This window comes from Microcaecilia unicolor, chromosome 1, assembly GCF_901765095.1.
Source record: "Microcaecilia unicolor chromosome 1, aMicUni1.1, whole genome shotgun sequence".
NCBI classification, from domain to species: Eukaryota; Metazoa; Chordata; class Amphibia; order Gymnophiona; family Siphonopidae; genus Microcaecilia; species Microcaecilia unicolor.
In genome coordinates, this window is record NC_044031.1 from 397,829,898 (window position 1) to 397,855,212 (window position 25,315).

The window sequence follows — 25,315 nt, forward strand, 5'->3', positions numbered from 1 at the left end:
GTGTTTATCTAGACTCAACGTGATATGGCTTGGCCTTTCTGAGCACAGATTATCTGAAAGTCTCAGAATAGAAGCTGGTTAAATTGTTCAACACAACTCACAAAAGCTTTCTATGATTTTTTTTTTTTGAACCATTTGATGCTGTTTCAAAATTTGCCCTGCATAATCCTTTTCAGGTCTTTGCTTCCATATAAAATAATATACTGTAATGAATGTAAACATTTTCAGAGAGTTAATTCACAGTTTCAATTATCTGATGGCCTGAATGTTTTTAATTAACATCAGGACATACTGGAACGTCAGACTTAATTTCAGCAAATTCAGTGAGAAAAAAGGGCTTCTACATTTATTCTAAGCTAGTTTTCCACTCAGTGAAAATTACAGTTTGAAACTCAGATAGTTATTGTCTTTTATATTTAACTAATTGCTGCATACCAAAGTCATTTTTTTCACATTTAGGATAATACCTATTACATTTTCCATTCTCAGATCCTTCCTGTTGCCTTTCTCATCTCATTTCACTCCCCCCACCCCTCTGTCCCCTTCATTCACAATTCAGTTTGGGCTGTATTCAAAAAGGTCTTTATACTGACCTGTATCTGTGGAAAGCATGTTACTGTAATTGTGGGGGCCATGATAAATAAATGATAAAAATGTAGGGCCTGATATTTAGCTCACATCGATAAGTGTTTTTAAAGCCACTGACAGCTGTGCCCTGAATTAAGCCTGGCTATTGAATGCTAGGCCATGCCCAGGCTCCAGCATTGAATATCCAGTATGCGTGATCATTTGAAAGTTGACCTGGCACGGGTCAATACTCAGACCAGTACCCAGTTAGTTCAGTAGATAAAGATAGGACAGGTTTTTTGCTGTCCTAAATGTATGCACTTAGGATTACATTCTATATATGGCGCCTGAAAAATCGGTGCCGAAAATATTTCCACCTAGGCGCATTCTGTAAACCACATCTAGATTTAGGCATGGTTTATAGAATATGCCTAGCAGCCATATTTAGGCGCATCCATTTACACCAAGTAAAACTTGGTGTAAATACTGGTGCCTCACTTAGACGCAGAGCAGGCATATTCTATAACCCTACATGTAGATTTTTGGAAAGCCAACAGCCTGTCCCTTCCACACTCATGGCCACACCCCTGTTTTGGCAGTGTGTATTAGAATTTACGTGCACCACTTTACAAAATATGCCTAGCAAGTTGGGCGTGTAAATTCTGCCAATTAGTGCCAATAATTGCTTAAGTGGCAATTATCAGCGCTGATTGGCTTGTAAAGTAAATAAGGGGTCCTTTTACTAAGGCACACCGAAAAATGGCCTTCACTAGTTTAGCCGTGTGTTTTGGACGCGCGCAGGTCCATTTTTCAGCGAACCTGCAAAAAAGGCCTCTTTTTTAGGCCAAAAATGGACTTACAGCAAAATAAAAATTGGTGCATGTCCATTTTGGGTCTGAGACCTTACCATCACCCATTGACTTAGCGGTAAGGTCTCTTGCGTTAACCGGGCGGTAATTGTCAGCGCACATACACTGCTTATTACCGCCCGGTTAGCACCGCATGGCAGAAAATAAAAAATATTTTCCGACATGCATATCGGACGAGTGTAAAAATTAGAATTACTGCCCGGGGCATGTGGTAGCTGGGCAATAGTTCTAATTTGGCATGCGGTGTACTTGCACAGGCGCCTTCATACCTAAGTAAAAAGGCCCATAAATTACACGCACAAATCCAGAATATGACTAGATTTGCAAGCACAATTTCAGTCGCGCTATATAGAATCCGGGATTAACCTGTTGATGGACTGAATATCACCATTAACCAGTTAAGAGGTCCTTTTACTAAGCTGCAGTAGCATTTTTAGCTCACGGTAGAAATCAGCTGGTGGTAAATGTTGACACACCCATAGGAATATAATGGGCATCTTGGCGTTTACTGCCAGCTGATTTCACCTTAAGCTCTGCCTCCAGTCTGCCCCAGCACTAACTGGCCAGTGTCAGGATAGTCGGAGGCAACATTCAGCAATACTACCTGCTTAAGTGCCACTGAATATTGGCAGATTTCCTGCCCAGTTATACCTTTTTTTTTTATATCGGTCCAGTAATAATTATAAAACCAATCCCTCCCTCTCCTATTATGTTGCACCAAAGATAACCTGAGATATACAATTACAGAAGGAGATTTCACCCATCCTGTAATTGACTAACAAGGCAAAATCATAAATAAGAAATATCAATAGCTGACACTCATTCCTTGTATAGGCCTATTGATCTTTATCTGCCATCAGTTACTATATTACTGTGTATGAAGATTAAATGAAAATTAATGCCTCCACCCCATAGCTTTTGTTTAAATGAAGATATTTAGGGGGGGTGCCTTTACAAAACGTTGCTACCGATTAGACTGCACTGAATGCAAAGAAGCCCATTCAATTCCCGTGAGCTTCTTCACATTCAGCACATGCTAATCAGTAGCGCTGCTTTGTAAAAGGAGCCTTTAATGAATAACAAAAATGAAAATAATGCTTGAAATTTTATCTTTTATTACATGTATTTACTTTTCTACACAGTGTCCACCATTCGCCACACATTTCTGCCAACGATGGACAGAGTTTTGAAAGCCTCTGTGAAAGAACTGCACATCATGTCCTCTCAACCAGTTGCTCAAATTCTTGTCCACCTCTTCATTTGCGTCAAACAGATGCTCATAAAGTATTCCTTCAGTTTTGAAAATCACATACTGCTATGTCTGGGCTCTATGGCGGATGGGGTAAAACTGTGAAACCCAGCTTCACAATTGCCTTTGTGGTATTTCCTGCTGTGTCATTTTATTTTTCCATCTTGTTGGTCCCAGTTTCTTCATCTGTCTTCTGCTAATTATCTTTCCAGCTACTTTTGTCTATTTATCTTTTCTTCTATCTCCTGTCTTGTTCTATTCCTTCACTACACCTATCCCTGACATATTGATCCTTCCTTTATTTCTCTTATCTCCCTTTTTTTCTTTTCAGCCTTTCTATCCACTCAAATTTCATCTTCTTTCTCACACTTGTCCTTCTTTTATTTATTTATTTATTTAATACATTTATATCCCACATTTTCCCACCAATTGAAGGCTCAATGTGGCTTACACATATCTGTAGAAAAGGCTACAGTGCACTTGGTACATTTTTACAGTTTAAAAGTAAGATATTTAACAACATTTGAAACAAACAGTATATGAAACATAATAATATAATTAGTGCCCATTAAATCTTTGATTAGACTAGAAGTTAATTTGGATTGTGTTGAGCCTAGAGAATAAGCCTTTTCAAGCAGTACAGTTTTCAATAGTTTTCTGAATTTTAAGTAGGTCTGGGAACATTTGACTGATTTGGGTAGAGCATTCCACAATTGCGTGCCTATAAATGTGATGTTGGAAGCATAAATGGATTTGTACTTGATGCCATTACAGTCTGGGTAATGTTTCAGCCATTACCTTTCCATATTCTTCCCATCTCTCCTTCCCCAGCCTGCTATTCCCTGTCATCTTTCATCTACTCTCCATTACTCCATTTCTACATCTGTATTCACTATCCTCCTCTCACTCATTATCTTGTCACCCCTTCTTGGCCTGTCTCACATGGTTCTGCAATTTCCACTATTTCTCCTTCCTCTCCCTCCCTCCACTGTTGTAGCCCAATATTTCCTCTCCCTATTCCCCACCCCCACACACCATGGACTAACATCTCCCTGTCCCTTTTTCTTGCTGCCCCCCCCCCCCCCATGGTCAATCATCTCTCTTTCTCTCCCTCCCCTCTATGGTCCAACATTGCTTCCTTTCTTTCCTGCTGTTGTTACCTTCTTCACCCTATCCCACATGAGCCAGCATCTCTCCCTACCTCCTCTCCTCCCATTCTTCAACACCTGCCTCTCCATCCCTAGGTTCAACATATTTCTCTTTCTTCCCAACTGCTCTCCCATCTAACATCTCTCCCTCCTTCCCACCACTCCCGAGTCCAACATCTTTCCCTCTCCCTTCGTTCCCTTGAATGCACTGCCATCTCTCTCTCCTCCTCCCCATTTCCAGGCCCATTATTTCTTACTGCACCATCCCCTCCCTCTAGTCTACTTTAAAATAGCTCCAGGGGGCCCCCACAGTCCGCCATCTCTTCCCCCTTCTTGCCACCCCTATTGAAGGTCTCCCTCCCTTCCCTGTCTACCTTATATCATATTTTTGTTGACGGGATCATCGGCATGGCAGCGATTCTTATACACTGCATGTGACTGCCCCAGTGCTGTTCCTCTGCTGCGTTTCAAACAGGAAGTTTTGTCAGAAGGGGTGGAACACAGCAATGGAAAAGTGCCGGAGCAGTCACAGTCAGTGTATTAGAATCGCTGCCATCAAATGATCCCCTGTCAACAAAAACATGATGTATAGTAGACAGGGAAGGGAGGGAGACCGTGGTTTGGGGTGGCAAGAAGAGGGAAAAAGATGGTGGACTGCAGGTTGGGCTAATGGACTAAAGAAAAGGTATTTTGGATTTAATAATTCCACTGAATATAATGTTGTCTTGGATTTATTAAAGATATTTGAAAAGAAATTACCGGCTCATCATTGCTACATTGTGATTGTGACATATTTGGATTGGATTGCAGCATTTTGGACCATATCGTTTGTAGTCTATAAAATATTATATTCAGGTTCCCTGGCTTTTTTATCCTTTCATCTGCTTCCTTTTGTCCCTTCCAGGGTGTTGCACTCCAATTAGCAGCACCTGCTATCCCTCCATTTTATGTTCTTATCAAAATGCAATGTTTAATGAGGTGGGTCCCACTTTCTGGAATGGCCTGCTGTTAACAATACGAACAGAGAGTACCCTTCCTGAATTTAAAGCCATGCTTACGGCCCATCTGTTTCGTGCAGCTTTCAGTGGATGACCTGAGCTCCTGTATTGGTGCAAGCAGCTGATCTAGCTGGGGCTTGTCAGGCCACAGAAGAACTATTTGTATTTCTTGTTTTATTTGATTTACTTATATCAATTAGTTTTGTAGGTGTTCCTGTACATGATGCTGTTTGTATGTTTTTATCTATACTGTATATGTTTTTGATATTACTTCTATACTCCACTTTGATGGTCCGACCCGAATCGGGTTATCAGATAAACCCAACCTTGAAATATAGAAACATCCCTTGGCACTCAGAGTTCATAGTAAATTTATAACTTTAGATTAGATAAGCTCTGCTGAGCAGGGACCGTCTCTTACATGTTCAGTGTACAGCGCTGCGTACATCTAGTAGCGCTATAGAAATGATAAGCAGTAGTAGTAGTAGTAGTAATTTTAACTTCCCAATAAGCTGTTTACGTTCAGAGAAATGGGCACACAATGCTACCTCACAGATAACAATTCATACAAATTTCTGGTTCCTAAAATGTATTATGAATCTATATTCATCAACAGCTCACCAGACCAGAAAATTAGTTGGTATGGACTGGATCTATATAATTTGAACCCAGAAGGCCTCATATGAAGGGGAACAGACTGAAAACTGCTGCCATAATTGCATGGCATACCCCCTATAACCTGCCAATAAGCCACTCATACAACAAGGCAGCATGAGTTCTCTTATGTTTTTGGAGTATTGTGAAAACTGCCAGCACTGCTCTATTTCTTCTCTTTCATACATAACATTCCATCCTTTGAAAAGTGCATGTCAGGGCAGTACTGGACCAGGCTCTCTAATTGGTGACAGTGTGATGAGCTGCTAAAGAATGTGGATTCACAAATCTTATAAATTACTAACATTGTGTTTAGGATTCTGCTTGAAGTATTTACCTCTGAATCTCTACATATTTAGGAGTGTTAAATCATTCATGGTATGTATTTATTAGGGGTGTGTTATGGATTGCAAGACCAGATAAATCCTTGCCTTTAGTTAGTCCTTTGATACCTAAGACACATGTCCCCTTGGCACTCTCAAAATATTTGGTATTGTCCTCAATTCTGGCCTGTTAGCTAAGAAAATCATGTGGCAGCGTTGCTTATTGTGACCAGTTTTGGAGGAGACTGGTTTAGGTTTGTTGTTCTGAATGCCATTTTAACACAGTTTGACTATAGTAAAGTGAAGAACCATTTTAGATAGGCTGTATATGTAAGAAAATGAATGTTGAAGTGAAAGCATGTACATTTGGGCCATCATTTAAAAAAAGCAGGTCTGCACATGTAGGCATAATGAAAAATCAACACATCTCTGCCCCATGGAGTAAACATATTTTTTTTAAAATACATGTGTAAAAGAGCTATGTACCAAGGAAGAGATAAAGACATGCAGATCTGTGTACACATGCGTATCATATGTATCCCCACACTGGCCATGATATGCATGTGAACACTGAATAAGACACTGCTGGTGAGGTGAATATATAGACATAGCCATTTTCCAGCAGATACATGTGTACACTGCCCGTGTATTTATTTATTCAGATTTTGCTCACACCTTTTCAGTAGTAGCTCAAGGTGAGTTACATTCAGGTACTCTGGATATTTCTCTGTCCCAGGAGAGTTCACAATCTAAGTTTGTACCTGAGGCAATGGAGGGTTAAGTACTTGCCCAAGATCACAAGGAGCAGCAGTGGGATTTGAACTGGCCACCTCTGGATTGCAAAACCAGTGCTCCAACCACTAGGCCACTCCACCCATAGGCGCCGACTCCATGGGTGCTATGGGTGCTGGAGCACCCCCAATGTTTTCACCCGCCCAGGCAGGGGCGGGGGGCGCCGCTTACCCCTCCGACGTCGCAGCACCGTACCACCTACGCAGCGTCAGTGAAAGCGCTGCCCGCTAGTCTTCCCTTCGCTTTGCTCGTTCCCTGTCAGTGTCCCGCCCTCGCGGAAATGATGTCAGAAGAAGGCGGGACACTGACAGGGAACGAACGAACCAGCGAAGCGAAGGGAAGGCTAGGGAGCAGCACTTTCACTGACGCTGCGCAGGCTCAGCTGCTGCGACGGAGGTAAATTTAAAATATTTAGAGAAGAGTGGCGGGTAGGGCAGATGGACATGGGAGCGGGAGGGCAGGGGAGAGCGAAGCATTGATGGATGGATCTGGATGGGAGGAGAGGGCAGGGCCCAGGGAGAGTGGAGAAATTGCTGTACAGGGAGGGAAGGGAGGAGAATTGCTTGAGATGGATGGATGGAGGTAGGCAGGGGACAGAGGAGCACGGATGGACGTGGATTGGAGGACAGGGCCCAGGGAGAGAGTAGAAATTGCTTGATATGGCTGGATGGAGGTGGGCAGGGGACAGAGGAGCATGGATGGGAGGACAGGGCCCAGGGAGAGAGGAGAAATTGCTTGATATGGCTGGATGGAGGTGGGCAGGGGACAGAGGAGCATGGATGGACATGGATTGGAGGACAGGGCCCAGGGAGAGAGTAGAAATTGCTTGATATGGCTGGATGGAGGTGGGCAGGGGACAGAGGAGCATGGATGGGAGGACAGGGCCCAGGGAGAGAGTAGAAATTGCTTGATATGGCTGGATGGAGGTGGGCAAGGGACAGAGGAGCACGGATGGACATGGATGGGAGGACAGGGTCCAGGGAGAGAGGAGAAATTGCTTGATGTGGAGAGGAGGGCAGGGGAGAGAGAGGAGAATTGCTGGATATGGATGGATGGAGGAGGACAAGGGAGAGAGGAGGACCCAGCTTTTACTTATGGATATAGAGCAAGAAATGAAGAAGAAAGGAGGAAAGTAAAGAAATAAATGGAAATGAAGCCATGGAAACGGAGTTAAGAGGACAGATAGCAGCAGAATCAGATACTGGGCCAGCATAATCAGAAAAACAAAGTCACCAGACAAAGGTAGAAAAAATCATTTTATTTTCATTTTAGTGTTTGTAATATGTCCACTTTGAGAATTTACATCTGCTACATCTGCTGTCTTATTTTGCAATGTATAGCAATGTGTTTCTTTCTGTTTGTCTGGTATTGTGCTGCATGCAGGGTCTAACTTCTTAGGATTTCAGGTTAATTTTTGAAGAATTTGAAGAGGGGATAGCTCTGTTCTGCTGTGTGACTGCAAGGCCAAGTGTCTGAATAGGGATCTGTTTGTTAGATTCTGAGATTTTGCTAACACATTGTTTTTCAGAGTTGGCAAGACTGTTCTCGTATGCTAATTTGGTTTGTGTCATTTAGAGTATAATGGAGCTGTAACAGCTTACAGAAACTGTTTATAATGAAAACAAAAAAAGAAACAAGTTATTTTTCTTCTTTACTGGTGTAATATTTTCAATGATGCCATGGCTGGTAAAAGGGGTGTGACTACTGTGATCCCACCCCTGGATGGGTAGGGGCACCGACTAATAGGCTGCAAGAGGGTGCCAGAAATCCTAGGACCAGCTCTGCACCCGCCGGAAGTCGGAAGTTCCCTTCCCAGCCAGCCCACTTGCCCGGTGCCCGCCCTCTTCTCCTTCAGTTCTCTGCCAGTCCGTCCTCGCCTTCCTGCGTGCCACCCAGAATTTTAAAACATCTTACCTCGGGGTCCCAGCGGCAGCAGTGAAAGGCGAGCAGGCTCGGTGCTTCAGCCTTCCCTTCTCTCTCAGCTCTGGTCCCGCTCTCATTTTCTGTTTCCGTAAGGGTGTGACTAGAGCTGAGAGAGAAGGGAAGGCTGAAGCACCGAGCCTGCTCGCCTTTCACTGCTGCCGCAGGGACCCCGAGGTAAGATGAGTTTTAAAATTCTGGGCGGCATGCAGGAAGGCGAGGATGGACTGGCGGAGGACTGTTGTGGGAGAAGAGATCAGGCTGGGGTTGGGACTGGCATTCGGAGGAGGGGGGCCTGGAACTTGGGGGAGGGGGGCAGCGAGGGGGAGGGAGGGGGCGGGGGAATGCGCCACCTGTTAAAAAAAATTCAGCACCCCCAATCATTTTGAAAAGTTGGCTCCTATGACTCCTCCACTTATACAGGTACTCCTGCACTGTTTGTAGCCCAGGTCAGCAAGCCACATGGAGCCACCACAACATGTTTCTAGTTCCACGCAGCATAGTGGCCTCTGTTGAGCACTCAACATAAGCAAGTATGATGGCTGCCAGGAGGAAGCAGAATTTTTCTCAGGATGAGAGTGTCCTCCTGGCCGTCCTTGTAATAGCAAATGAGGGCAGGTTCTTCAGACTGGGTGGAAAATGGGCACCTCATGCTGCAAGCACTTAGGGCATAGGAGAGAATCCAGATAGCCCTGCAAGGTAAATTGCAACATGTGTCTCCATGCCCCCCCCCCACCCCCACCCCAACCAACACCTGTTAGGCCACAACACAAAGATGCCACTTAGGGAGATGGCAATAGGCAAAGATCGGTATGAATGACTGCAACACCCAGCCAGCTCCTTCCCCCCATCAAATGAGAATGCAAAGGATGCACAGGCTCTGAAACACCCCAGCAATACATTAGTGTCAAGGGATTCAATAAAACAGAGGTGGCATATACATGCTGAAAAAGGCCAAGGTTTGTCCGCCATGAACACATAGATTACTGAGACTGGAAGAATTAACTCATCCAGGCCCCTCCCCAAACATAATGTTGATGGGAAAGTCATGACGCATGGCAGCAACGTCACTGGCACAAAGCAGGCATGGACATAGTTTGGGAAGCAAAAGGGGGATCCCCCCCCAAATGGCCTCTCCCTCACCCCACATGGTACAGCATATTCCCCTCTCTTTTTCCTTTCTCCCTACAAGAATATCCCCCCCCCAAAAAAAAAAAAAACATTTCCTGTCTCATCTGTGGCCATGACAGTGTGAAGCCCATAAAGTAAGCAATGTGCCACAGAGCCTTCCACTCAAGTACATTGCAAGGCACTGCCATGTCCTGCCCCCTTTGACACGCATTTGCTACTGCTATGTGAATGGGACCCATCAATGCCTTGCTATGTGCATGAGCAGGAGGCTCCATGATATGACACTGTTGCAGCCATAGCTGAGACAGGAAGTGAGGGGATTCCATAGAAGGGGAGGAAAAGGGGAAGGTGAGATGCTAGATCATGTTGGGAGGGGAGAAAGAGAAGAGAAAAGGTACTGGATTGGGGGATGAGGGAAATAGAGATAAGGAGGCGGACACTAGCAGATGATAGTGTTACACGCCCTCCCTGGTAAGGCATGCGATGTCAGCTGTAGGTTCTCTGAGAGTTAGTTGGCAGTAGTCGTGACTCACCCTCAGGAACTCTCTGCCAACCGGAAGGGGGTACAAATCAACTAACCTCGTCTCCTGTCCTCAAAGGGCAGGAGAGGAACAAAAAACTAAATTTAGGATAGACTCTGAATTTGAAGGAGACCAATTCAAATAATTGCAAAATATAAATTTTATTGATGTCCAATAATTATTATTATACCTTTTAAACAACAAAACTTTGTATCTAACTTAGCCTGCGTGTATGCAGGTCCCTTGAGCACTTTTAGTGGGTACCGCAGTGCACTTCAGCCAGGTGGCCCCAGGCCCATCCCCCCCCCCACCTGTAACACTTGTGCTCGTAAATGGGAGGCCTCCAAAACCCACTGTACCCACATGTAGGTGCCCCCTTCACCCCTAAGAGCTATGGTAGTGTTGTACATTTGTGGGTAGTGGGTTTTGGGGGAAGGGGGTTGGGTGCTCAGCACCCGTGGTAAGGCAGCTATGCATGTGGGAGCTTTTTCTGAAGTCCACTGCACTGACCTAGGGTGCCCAGTTGGTGTCCTGGCATATCAGGGGGGGGCAGTGTATTACCATTCCTGGCCCCTCCCATGACCAAATGGCTCGGATTAGGACGTTTTTGAGCTGGGCGTTTTTAGTTTCCATTATCGCTAAAAAAAAACAAACGCCCAGCTCAAAAACGTCCATTTTTTCAAAAATATGGTTTGGCCCGCCCCTTCACGGACCCATTCTCGGAGATAAACGCCCATGGAGATAGGCGTTTCCGTTCGATTATGCCCCTCCACAGCACTGTTATATTTGTGCAGAGAAAAAGATAGAGACCTGTGTAGCCGGGGGCTACGAAAAATTGCTCGTACATGAAGGGTGCCTTGAACTGAAAAATTTGGGAACCAGTTAAGTTGATACAGACAAAACTGAAACCGAATATTCAATGCCGGTCACTAGATGTATGCTGGTATTGAATACCTGGAGTTAGCATTGGCGTTGGCATCTAACCAAACTGTCTGCTGCCAATTGAATATTGGGGGCATGAATATTTGTAAAATGTCTCCTTATAAGAAGTTTACAACATTTGAGCACATCCCATTTGCACACTAAGAGACAGGCACAACATAGGGCATTATATTAGTCTTTTAAGCAAATGCATGAATACTCATAGCCAGGTACATCATATACATTTACATATTTCCTGGAATGGCCACCAATGGGTTGCACTGTATTAGACTGTCATATTAGTCAAGCATTATTTCAATTGCTTCTTGCACTAGGAGAATTACAAATCATATGAGTGGCAGATCCTTACTGGGGCAGGGATCTATTTGCTGATGATAGGTTGTCATATGGAAGTGTGGTGCCATGTTACTGTATCTCATTAGAGAAGAGAGATTGTCATGTTTACTTTCAGATAGGATTGCCTGATAGCATCAGTAAATAAGCAACTAACACATGGCTCCTTCTAACACACCCCTGGGAGGGAATATTAACAAAGACCTAGACATTCTTTTCTGCTCATTAATGTGACAGCTGCTGTGAATGTGAGATGATAACATATTATAGCTCCACAGTTTTGATATTAGATTGGGTGACTGAAAATAGAATCATAGTGAGCTCCTCAGAGTAAGTTGCAAACTACCCTCACAGCAAAACACAAACCCCCTCACAAACAATATTGATTGGGTGAGAGTTATGGTATCTCAGTGAATAACTGGTTATGGGACCTTTTGCAAAGCTGCACTACGTTTATGCATTATTTGAGGGTTTTATGCAGTGTTTTCCGTATTATCCTACTTTTTCAATTATCTGACAATGGGCCGGTCCCATTTTGGTCGGATAATCAAGAGTGTACTGTAAGATTTTCCTTTGCTCATATCTCCCAGGGCAAAGGATTCCATAGTCCTGGCACTGCCACTGAGAAGGCTCTGGAACAGTGACGTTCCTAGGGTGGCTGACACCCGGGGCGGATCGCTGATGCGCCCCCCCCGGGTGCAGCGCGACCCCCCCACCCCTGGCGAAAGGACACCCCTCCCCCCTGGCAAAAGGACACCCCCCGGGTGCATTTTTACCTGCTGGGGGGGGGGGGGTGCCGCGCGCCTGTCGGCTGCGCTCGTTCCATGCTCCCTCTGCCCTGGAACAGGACGTAACCTGTTCCGGGGCAGAGGGAGCACGGAACGAGCGGAGACGACAGGCATGTGGCACCCCCCCCCCCCCAGCGGCGTGCACCTGGGATGGACCCCCCCCCCTCTTGGTACGCCACTGCTCTGGAATACCAACCCAGTTTGTCTTTTTTAAATCATTCTTACTGAGCAAATAGTTAATAAATTACCCTGGGAAGACCACACACATCTCTCTGAAACACACCAATGCTGCCATTCTTAGAGGTATGTAGATTCTTAGAGGTCATAACTATTAATCTAAATTCCATGATTTCCTTTATGGCAAATCAGGAGCATTTAGGGGTGTGCACTAGAATACTATTCATTGAGATTTTTTTTTTCACATTTACAGGTTTGGATTTTGTTTACTTGTAGCTTTTTCATTTTAAGATTTCTTCGTTAGGAATTCAATTATTGTCATTAGTCCGCACTTTTCTGAAACTAATCAAATGGTGAGTACTAGCAAAGTGTGTGCTAGGGATGTCCATTCATTTGTGCCCATTTTATTATTTAGTGTGCCTTAAAAATATATGAGGCAATTCTATAATTGCTGGGCTATACAGAAAAGGCATAATCAGCAGAAGAAAGGAAGTGTTGATGCCCCTGTAAAAGTCATTCATGAGGCCCCATTTGGAGGCCGTATCTTGGTAAGGCTGTAAAAAGACTTGAAGTGGTTTAGAGAACATTGACAAGAATGGTATGGAATTTGCGTCATAAGACATATGAGGAGAATCTTGAGGACTTGAAGATGTGTACCCGGGAGGAAAGAAGAAACAAGGGTGATATGATATAGACGTTCAAATATTTGAAAGGTATTAATTTACAAACAAACCTTTTCCAGAGAAGGGAAGGTGGTAGAACTAGAGGACAAGAATTATGTTGCAGGGGGGCCGACTCAGGAATAATGTCAGGAAGTACTTTTTCAGGGAGAAGGTGATAGATACCTGGGATGCCCTCCCATAGAAGGTGGTGGAGATGAAAATGGTGATGGAATTCAAAAATGCGTGGGATAAACACAAAGGAATCCTATATGAAAGAATAGAACCAAACAAACTTAGTGGTGACTAGATGGGAACTCCAGTAATTGAGAAGCAAAGCCAGTGCCATGCAGACTTCTATGGTCTAGGCTAACTGGTTAATATTTCCATGCCCATTCTCTACCCATTCTCCATCCCCTACCCAAAATATTTTTTTTAAAAATAGCTAACGCGCGATTTAGAGCACACTAAAAGGCCAAAATGCCACAAAACTGTTTTGTGGTAGCCTGATGTTTTACATGCTAAGCACATATCGTCTTAATACCCTTTAGTATGTGTTAATTAGCTAATGAGCTGCTAATTAGCATTAGCAACCAATAAATGACACAAAACCATACAAACCAGCTTAACCCCAGAAACTACCTTCTGAAAATGCCCCACCACCCCGCAAATTGTCCCCCCTCCCACACACACACAATTACCCTTACATGTCATGGGCAGGGCCAGATTAAGCCATTGGCAAACCTTGCATACACTTTGTGTCCCCATGTTTAAAGGAGTCCTGTGAGATGTGCTCAAGACTTAGGAGGTTAGAACTGAAAACTGTCTGGGAGCAAATTACTACAATATTCCCAATGGATAACTCAACTCCCATCTTATACTCCATAGTGATTCTCCGGGCATCATCACCAGATATAATTATATCTGACAAATACTCCAAACTTCTCAACACTATGCTTTCTGCGGCTTCTCACTTGATAATACAACACTGGAAAGATAATACAACAGTAAATTAAAGTGTTATTGCTGAATGTTGATGGTGTCCATTTTCCTGTAAAAAGAGCTAAAATCTTACAGGCGCTTAAGAGACTGCATACAGACATAGCATTTCTACAGGAAACCCATTTGGGGAAAGCAGAACACCTTAAACTAAAGAGGGACTGGGTGGGGGATCTCTACTTTGCCGAATATAACAGCAGGCAGTGGGGAGTGGCCATGTTTATCCACTCTTACCCTAGCTGAGATAATATTTAACCATCTTCTGACCTCACGTGCAACTTTCTTCAAATCAATCACCTTACTTTCTAATTCTTCCTACTTTCTTACTCATCTATATGTTACAACTTTGTCTTACCCCTCACTACCAATTATAATGTTCTAGTACATATTGTGTTGTCATTGCAAGTAGTATACCATGAGGGGCATAATTGAATGAAAACGTCTATCTCCATGGGCGTTTATCTCCGAGAATGGGTCCGTGAAGGGGCGGACCGAACCGTATTTTCGAAAAAAATAGACGTCCATGTTTTATTCGACAATTTGTGAGCTGGGCGTTTTTGTTTTTCAGTGATAATGGAAAATGAAAGCGCCCAGCTCAAAAACGAATAGATCCAAGGCATTTGTTCGTGGGAGGGGCCAGGATTCGTAGTGCACTGGTCCCCCTCACATGCCAGGACACCAACCGGGCACCCTAGGGGGCACTTTTACAAAAACAAAAAAAAAGGTAAAAGAGCTCCCAGGTGCATAGCACCCTTCCCTTGTGTGTTGAGCCCCCCCAAATCCCCCTCAAAACCCACTGCCCACAAGTCTACACCATTACTATAGCCCTAAGGGGTGAAGGGGGGCACCTACATGTGGGTACAATGGGTTTGGGGGAGGGGGTTGGACGACTAAGCATTAAGCAGCACAATTGTAACAGGTAGGGGGGGATGGGCCTGGGTCCACCGGCCTGAAGTCCACTGCACTCCCTAACAACTGCTCCAGGGACCTGCATACTGCTGCCAGGGAGGTGGGTATGACATTTGAGGGTGAAAATAAAAAGTTGTGAAACATCATTTTTTGTGGTGGGAGGGGGTTAGTGACCACTGGGGGAGTCAGGGGAGGTCATCCCCGATTCCCTCTGGGGGTAATCTGGTCATTTAGGGCACTTTTTGGGGCCTTATTCATGAAAAAACAGGGTCCAGGAAAAGTACCCTAAATTCTAGCTACAAACGCATACTTTTTTTCCATTATCGGCGAAAGGCGCCCATCTCTCCTCGGCCGATAACCACACCCCAGTTCCACCTTCGCCACGCCTCCGTCACGCCCCCGTCAACTTTGTACGCTTCCGCGATGGAGTGCAGTTGAAAACGTCCAAAATTGGCTTTCCATTATACCGATTTATTCGTTTTTGTGAGATAAACGTCTATCTCCCGATTTGGGTCGAAATCTAGGCGTTTTTCTCTTTCAATTATAAGGTGGCATGCCTTACTTTGTATTGTTGTTCGAATATTTTTACTGCTCTAATTGCTTCCTGCTTGTGTTTGATCTATTCTTATTGTGCACAGCCTTGAGTGAATTCCTTCAAAAAGGCGGTAAATAAATCCTAATAAATAAATTTTCATGAATGGTGGTCCCTTCCATGCGTTATTATACAATATGAAGCTGCTGCTGCACTTCGTGCTTGTAATTTCTTTTACATTAAGAAAATATGGACTCCACTAGATTCTTTCTGTAATGGTTCATGAGGTATATTAATCCATTACTTTGTCTGATTAACAGGCGATTATATCCACAACCCTAGCATCTTTTGTTTTTCTTCCTTTTTTTTTAAACATATTCTGCTGATTTGTGTGGTGATGGAAATTGAAAAATGGCTTTTTTCAGAAGACAGCAGACTTTTAAATCAATGTGCAGAAGACAGAGGGATGGATAATATATCTAGACATTTTTCTGAGTTTAAAACTTCTATCTGCAGTTCTCTAGTCCCCCCACCCGCCCCACCCCACCCCACCCCATCCTGTGTGAGTGAGCTTCCCCTACCTGCTTCCATTGTAACTAGCAACAGAGACTGTAAGTAGGATCCTGACCATAGGCGTAGTTTGACTGTTTCATTTGGGGGGGCAAAGAATGGGCGGAGCATATTAGCATATCATTTGCATATATACATATGCAAATGAATATGCTAATATGGAGGAAGGAAATGAAATTTACAGGCAAAATATCACAGATGCACATTTCAAAAAGCTGACACATTTCAATTAATAAATTATGAATAAAATAAACTTTTATTTACCTTTGTTGTCTGATCATTTAGTTTTTCTATTCGCTTTGATCCCAGTGTCTTCTGTTTTATGCAGTGTCTTCTTTCCAGTAGGCTTCCCTCTGCTCCCCACCCTCCCAGTCCCATCCATCTTTTGCTCCTTCCCTCTGCTCCCCACCCTTCCATCTTCTGTTCCTTCCCTCTGCTCACCATCCCTCCGTCCCATCCATCTCTTGCTCCTTCCCTCTGCTGTGCCTGACCTCTCCAAATCCCATCCATCTCCTGGTCCATCCCTCTGCTCCCCACCCCTCGCAGTCCCATCCATCTTCTGTTCCTTCCCTCTGCTCACCTCCTTTCCCAGTCCAATCCAATTCCTGGTCCTTCCCTCTGCTCCCCACCCACCCCTCCCAGTCCCATCCATCTCCTGCTCCTTCCCACTGCTTCCCACCCTCCCAGTCCCATCCATCTCCTGCTCCTTCCCTCTGCTTCCCACCCTCCCAGTCCCATCCATCTCCTTCTCCTTCCCACTGCTTCCCACCCCTCCCAGTCCCATCCATCTCCTGCTCCTTCCCACTGCTTCCCACCCTCCCAGTCCCATCCATCTCCTGCTCCTTCCCTCTGCTTCCCACCCTCCCAGTCCCATCCATCTCCTGCTCCTTCCCACTGCTTCCCACCCTCCCAGTCCCATCCATCTCCGGCTCCTTCCCACTGCTTCCCACCCTCCCAGTCCCATCCATCTCCTGCTCCTTCCCTCTGCTTCCCACCCACCCCTCCCAGTCCCATCCATCTCTTGCTCCTTCCCTCTGCTTCCCACCTCTCCCAGTCCCATCCATCTCCTGCTCCTTCCCTCTGCTCCCCACCCCTCCCAGTCCCATCCATCTCCTGCTCCTTCACTCTGCTTCCCACCCTCCCAGTCCCATCCATCTCCTGCTCCTTCCCACTGCTTCCCACCCTCCCAGTCCCATCCATCACCTGCTCCTTCACTCTGCTTCCCACCCTCCCAGTCCCATCCATCTCCTGCTCCTTCCCACTGCTTCCCACCCTCCCAGTCCCATTCATCTTCCCTCTGCTGCCCCCTCCCCCCCCCCCGCGAGGTCCAGGATCGTGACTCCGTTTACCCCTCTCTTCCTCCCTCCCTCCCTCCGGTGCAGGCAGCAGTCTTCTTCAGCCTTTCTGTGTTCCTGGCAGCGGTAGCGACGTACACGCTGCCTTCGGTCTGCCCCGGAAGCCTTCTCTTCAAGTTCCTGTTCCCACCTATGCGGGAACAGGAACTTGAAGAGAAGGCTTCAGGGTAGAGCTGAAGGCAGCGTGTACGTCGCTACCGCTGCCAGGAACAAGAAAGGCTTAGAGAAGATTGGTGCTGCCTGCGCCGGAGGGTAGGAAGAGAGGGGGTAGATAGACACGCTCGTCTCCGTCTGCTTCGCTGCTTCCCTGCCCTCTCTGTCTGCGTCCCGCCTTCCTCTGATGTCATTTCCTTTCGGGCGGGACGCAGACAGAGAAGGCAGGGAAGCAGCGAAGCGGACGGAGACGAGCGCGTGCCTGCTTGTTTTTTGTTTTTTTTTTCATTCTAGCGCCAGTCCACGTCCTCGTCGTTTGGGGGGGCATTGCCCCCCCTCGCCCCCCCCAGTCTACGCCTATGGATCCTGACAATGATAAGACAGTGGGGAGAGAAGGCTGGAAGGCAATTCTAGTCACAGGAACAGAGGAGGTGATCTGCAGGAAGTTTCTATGCTGTAGAGGTGAGGTTTCTGTATGTTGTGGGGGCAGAAGAGAAATGAATCCCCTCTAAAAATGCCCCAATGCATTACTATGGGAAAAGCAGTTCCAATAGCTACAATATACATACACTGATTCAGTGCAATATTGTGATTAAGGAATTGTATCTTTCTGCTTTCCTTTCTCTTCTCCTTTCCTAATCTCACACACACACACACACACACACACACACACACACATGCAAGTAAGTATATACAGGCATACCAACACACATGCACAGACAGACAGACACACAAATACCAACCACCCCCACCCAACCCCCCCACACATTTCAAGTTTATTAATAACTTACTATCCCACTTATCAGGAAAACAAAAGAAGCAGTTTACAGGCTAATAAAGGAAAGAGAAAGCTGAGAAAGAGTCATGAAGACAAAACAACAAAGGGAGAACCACAACATTTGTGGTAAACAGAGGGGTAGGGGAACATAATAGGACAGACACAAGCATATTGATAAGCAGCAGGTTTGGAAAGATATGGAGCAAATATTAAATGGGGTGATGACTACATAAGTTATATAGATAATAGAGATGTATAACTTTATGCGTAATTTTATAAAAGAATACCTATTTAAGCCTATTTTCTAATGGTAACATGGACTCTCAGAACCAGCCCCAATAGCATACAAATGTCTATACACACATTCATACTTGTCCCAGTGCTGTTGTAAATGGGTACACAGATATTGTTTTTTCAAATGGAACTGTATAATGTAACTCTGCTTCCACTGTTCCCAGATTACACCCCTGGGAATATGTGTTACCATGACTGAGAATTTTACATGTTGTTGGCCATGGCAAAGTATGAGAATAAAAAAAAATGCCTCTGTCTACTGGAAATAGGATGTGAAAGAGTACTGGCCCTGATTCTCAGGCTCTCTTCAGAGGATTATGTGGTGATTAGTGGCCTGCTTCAACTCTGGCCTCCATCCGAACCTCAGGTTCAAGAAATGTAGACTCCCTGGAAGCCCTGCTCACTGTTACCCAAAAACCAAATGATGATCCCTCTTAGGCCTCTTTCCTGATCCCCATCTTACTGCCAAAGGGTGAAATCCAGGAGCAGAAATAATCCTTATTTGCTCTTGCCCCAGGGCCGCCATTTAGAAAAAGATGTCACCTGGCCCCTAGCAGTAACATAAAATATTGCAGCTTAGTGTTTTAGCATTTAATGCAGCTATAAATATAACAGTATTTGGTATAGAGCATCAGGTTTTTGGATTGGGGTTGCATCTCAGCAATAATTCCATTAATAAATTCCTAGCAAACATGGGGACCTGTTTATTAATGTGTGATAAAAATTTGCAGTTGTCAAAGGTTAACGACCAAAATTAATTTGTGGTAATTGCGAAGCCTCCATTTTAATTGTTGGGGTCATGTCCAACATTTTGCCATTCAGCTAATGCAGGGAAAAGTTCTTCATTGCACTTTAAATGGCAGATAATATGATGCAGGTAGATACGCCTGGTGCCACATTAACAAATTACACATAGTAGTTTACCAGCTGTAAGGTGCAATTCCCATCCATTCACCGCTCTATTCTGTGTTCCCTAATGATGCAGAAATTAGCACGTTAACTGCTGAGGCATCATATTAAGTACACGTGTGGCAGTTGTGTACATTAGATGCCACATTAGCTTAGTAAAAGCATTAACCCCCACATTCTATATAGGTCATCCAAATTTGGACATGGATCCCAGATGCGTGTGTAAGCTAATTAGTTAACTAGGTGCTAACAATCAATCATTTCCCTATAATCTACTCTATTGGGTGTGGAGGAGTGGCCTAGTGGCTGGGGTGGTGGACTTTGGTCCTGGGGAACTGAGGAACTGAGTTCAATTCCCACTTCAGGCACAGGCAGCTCCTTGTGATTCTGGGCAAGTCAATTAACCCTCCATTGCCCCATGTAAGCCACATTGAGCCTGCCATGAATGGGAAAGTGTGGGGTACAAATGTAACTAAAATAAAAAAAAAATAAATAACGTGCAGCTAAATTTCAAAACATGCAACTCAAAAGGCAGTGTGGCCATGGGAGGGACAAGGGTGGGTCACGGGCATTCCCAGAACTTTTACTTTACTTTATTTGAATTTTTACCCCAAAATTATCCGCATTGAGAACTCAGTTATACGTGGCTTACATAAAATCAAGCAGATATATAAATAAAGGTGAAGGATGCATGGTAAAAACAAGATTAGGAAGGAGACCTAGTAGAGGGTAGATAGGTCCTTGGAATTGGCATGAAGCCCATAGGCAAGTTAACAAAACTAGGGAGCCCTTTTCGGGCGTCCAACTTGCGTCAATTTGGAGTTACCGCCAAGCTACCGCATGGCCCGTGCGGTAATTTCATTTTTGACATGTGTCTGCTACGCACACCAGAAAATATATTTTATTTTCTAGCATGTGGCGAAAATCAGGCCGTAACTCTGACTTGACGCTCGTAGGCGATCACCACATGGTTAACGCGAGAGACCTTACCGCTAAGTCAATTGCTGGATGTAAGGTCTCAGACCCAAAATGGATACGTGACAATTTTTATTTTGCCTTACGTCTATTTTCAGCAAAAAATATAAAAAAGGCCTTTTTTACAGGCACGCTGAAAAATGGATCTGCGCATGCCCAAAACACAAGCCTACATTAGCGCAGCCCATTTTTCAGTGCACCTTAGTAAAAGGACCCCTAGGGTGAGGGGGTATACATGATCAGGTGTCTTACAGCACAGATTTAAGTCACATCTATCAGCAGGAATTTCTTGTATAAAAGTGTTTTCAGTTTTTATGAAAGCTTTTGTAGGAGGTGTTGTGTTGTATGTTTTAGGTGCAATGTTATGGAATACTTCGATTTATGCACCCAACTGTCATCAGTTGGGTGCAAGGATTTACACCAGGGTTCAGCAGACAAAGGTGCCCTTTGAATGATGATCATAGCTAAATAAGAAATCAAATAAATGCTAACAAAAGCACATGAAATTTACAATTGAAAATAAACTATGCTTAGAAACAGTGTATTTTAATTTGTGTTATAGAGTGACAACAATCTCATTCTAAGAGATGTTGCCATCTTGAAAATCTAACAAGAATGTCACTGGAAAACCTCTCTTACATTTGCTACAATGTCATCAGAACGTGCCCATGGTAAAATGTTTTTAATATTAAATATCTTTGTAGGTCTTCTCCTGCATACCATCAAAATTAGTATGAAAAGATATTCAGTATCAGTGATTCCTGTTGCTCGTCAGCAATGCCACGATGTGAGCTTGAAGCCCAGAAAGTTAAGGGAGGGTCTTTCAGGTTATATAGGTGGCCGTCAGATTAGGTGTGATGACGCTAGTGATGAGATTCCACTGAGCTGAGTTCATATCTGTCTCTGTCTCCAGAACATACTGTACTCATTAACACCTTTCTGTTGATCTAGGAGTTACTGAGGCGTATAGTAAATAGAATCCTAACAAGTTAGAACCTCTTCGTGCTGCAGGTCATATTTTTAAGAAGCTCCTTTCAGTCTGCTTCAAGAAGTTCCTGTTTGTGTGCGGATAGTAGAAATGAACATGGATTTTATGGGTTACCCATAGCCTCAAAAAATGTTATAAACATTAGTCTTATTACCATTGTACATGACAGGTAATGAACATTTTGTCATTGCAGTAGCACTATACAAGCATGTGTACCATTATGCTGTATGTGTGCTATGGCCTGGAGGCAGAGTAGGCCACGACCTAGGGTCAGCTGTCCTGCCACTGGAAGTCTGCCTTGTCACCTGAAGTGGGTCCCAGTGATGAGAGGCTGTGTGTGGAACTAAAAGGGGATAGGTTTACCTCAGACTCAGAGAGACCTCTTACACTAAAGGAGCTCATTACTGGAGGAGTTTGGTTTGCCCCAGAATTTGGGAAGCCATCTACCCCAACCAATTGAATGTTGCTAAAAGGATTAAAGACATAGGGTAAAAGAATGGAGCTCCACAGTGTTCAATCAAAGCTTTATTTCCTCAGCAGTGGTATAGCCACGAGTAGGCCCAAGTGGGCACAGGTCCACACACTGTAACCTCAGGCCCACCCAGCAGTGGCACAGTTGTGATGTGGCTGGCAAGGAGCCACAAGCCCCACCAGCCGGAAACTCCTGGCATTTCTCCCTCCCTTTCCCCAGGTGGGGGGTCTTTTAACTCCATTCCCTAAAACCCCCAGTGCCTTTCAAATCTTCCAGTTATTTGCTGGCATTAGGCAGTGACTCATACCCGCTGCTCGCGCCAGCCCTGAGTCTTCTGTCTGATGCCACTTTCTGTTCACAGGTCTAAAAAGTTGCATCAGAGGGAAGGCTCTGGGCCAGTGTGAGTGGCAAGCAAGAGTCGCTGCTTGCTGCTGGTGAAGAACTAAAGGACTTAAAAGGTACCGGTGGTTGGGGGAGTGGAGTTAAGAGACCCTTGATCTTCTGGGGTAGAAGGGAAGGGAGAGATGCCAGGAAGGGGGCAATGTTCTCATGCCCACCCACTTTGGGCTCATGCCCACTGAAAATTGGGTGTCTGGCTATGCCCCCTGCATAGGAGTAGCCTAGTGGTTAGTGCAGTGGACTTTGATCCTGGGGGACTGAGTTCAATTCCCACTGCAGCTCCTTGTGACTCTGGGCAAGTCACTTAACTCTCCATTGCCCCTGGTACAAAACAAGTACCTGAATATATGTAAACCACTTTGAATGTAGTTGCAAAAAAACCTCAGAAAGGTGGTATATCAAGTCCCATTTCCCCTTTCCCCCCCCCCCCTTTCCCCCCTCAAGACTGAAAGACTACTTCAGAACTGCAATCATTTTGCCCTTTAGTAAAGTGACAGAGCACCCTACTTCAGGGGCCCTTTTATTAAGGTGTGCCTAAAAATGGGCTGCGCTAGTGTAGGCGTGTGTTTTGGACGCGCGCAGCTCCATTCTTCAGCGCACCTGTAAAAAACGCCTTTTGTAAACATTTTTGTCGCTAATAGGCGTGTGGCAAAATAAAATTGGCATGCGTCTATTTTGGTTCTGAGATTTTACCAGCAGATATTAACTTAGCTGTCTCATGCGTTAACCTGCGGTAATCGTCTACGTGCGTAGAATGACGATTACCGCCCGGTTTCTTCTGTGTGCCAGAAAATGAAATTACCGCAAGGGCCACACAGTAGCTGGGCAGTAATTCATAAGTACATAAGTAATGTCACACTGGGAAAAGACCAAGGGTTCATCGAACCCAGCATCCTGTCCACGACAGCGGCCAATCCAGGCCAAGGGCACCTGACAAGCTTCCCAAAGTACAGACATTCTATACATGTTATTCCTGGAATTGTGGATTTTTCAAAAGTCCATTTAGTAGTGGTTTATGGACTTGTCCTTTAGGAAACCATCTATCCCCTTTTTAAACTCTGCCAAGCTAACCGCCTTCACCACATTCTCCGGCAATGAATTCCAGAGTTTAATTATGCATTGGGTGAAGAAACATTTTCTCCGATTTGTTTTAAATTTACTACACTGTAGTTTCATCGCATGCCCCCTAGTCCTAGTATTTTTGGAAAGCGTGAACAGACGCTTCACATCCACCTGTTCCACTCCATTCATTATTTTATATACCTCTATCATGTCTCCCCTCAGCCGTCTCTTCTCCAAGCTGAAAAGCCCTAGCCTCCTTAGTCTTTCTTCATAGGGAAGTCATCCCATCCCCGCTATCATTTTAGTCGCCCTTCGCTGCACCTTTTCCAATTCTAGTATATCTTTCTTGAGATGCAGAGACCAGAATTGAACACAATACTCAAGGTGCAGTCACACCATGGAGTGATACAATGGCATTATAACAAACTCACACCTGTTTTCCATACCTTTCCTAATAATACCCAACATTCTATTCGCTTTCCTAGCTGCAGCAGCACACTGAGCAGAAGGTTTCAGTGTATTATCGACGACGACACCCAGATCCCTTGGTCCATAACTCCTAACACGGAACTTTGCATGACGTAGCTATAATTCGGGTTCTTTTTCCCAAATGCATCACCTTGCACTTGCTCACATTAAACGTCATCTGCCATTTAGCCGCCCAGTCTCTCAGTCTCGTAAGGTCCTTCTGTAATTTTTCACAATCCTCTCGCAAATTAACGACTTTGAATAACTTTGTGTCATCAGCAAATTTAATTACCTCACTAGTTACTCCCATCTCTAAATCATTTATAAATATATTAAAAAGCAGCAGTCCTAGCACAGATCCCTGAGGAACCCCACTAACTACCCTTCTCCATTGTGAATACTGCCCATTTAACCCCACTCTCTGTTTCCTATCCTTCAACCAGTTTTTAATTCACAATAGGGCTTTTCCTCCTATCCCATGACCCTCCAATTTCCTCTGTAGCCTTTCATGAGGTACCTTGTCAAACGCCTTTTGAAAATCCAGATACACAATATCAACCGGTTCCCCTTTGTCCACATGTTTGTTTACTCCTTCAAAGAATTGAAGTAAATTGGTCAGGCAAGATTTCCCCACACAAAAGCCGTGCTGACTTGGTCTCAGTAATCCATGTCCTTGGATGTGCTCTGTAATTTTGTTTTTAATAATAGTCTCTACCATTTTCCCCGGCACTGACGTCAGACTCACCGGTCTATAATTTCCCGGATCTCCCCTGGAACCTTTTTTAAAAATCGGCGTTACATTGGCCACCCTCCAATCTTCCGGTACCATGTTCGATTTTAAGGATAAATTGCATATCACTAACAGTAGCTGGGTGCGCATAGGTGCCTACGCAGCTTAGTAAAAGAGTCCCTCAGTCTTTTGGAGGGACTTCTATGTGAGGACCTTGAAAGGACATCCCTTCCTTCAAAGATGTCCTGCTTCCTTTGAGAAAAGTGTGTTGCTGAGAGGAAATGCAAGAGACAAATGAGAAGAAATAAATGTTCATGGGGACTTGGGGGCATGATTTCAGCCAATGCCCACCCTGGGACAGTAAACTCCCCTTACACATATTAATTTCAGATGGGAGGCAAGTCCATATTAGAGGATTGCAATAATATGTGGTTTTACATTTTTTTAAAATATGTTTTGGCTGGAAATAAGAACTTGCACTACTGGGGTATCGATTTTTCCTGGTTTCAGGTTAGCTCAAGATAAGTGAATCTACATTAATAGTAACAGCTCAGAATTTGAGAAATTGTGAATGTATAAGATCATATTATTATGAGGGAGGTAGGCAGGATGTATGGTGCAATGATGTGCAATGATGTGCAATACAGCATA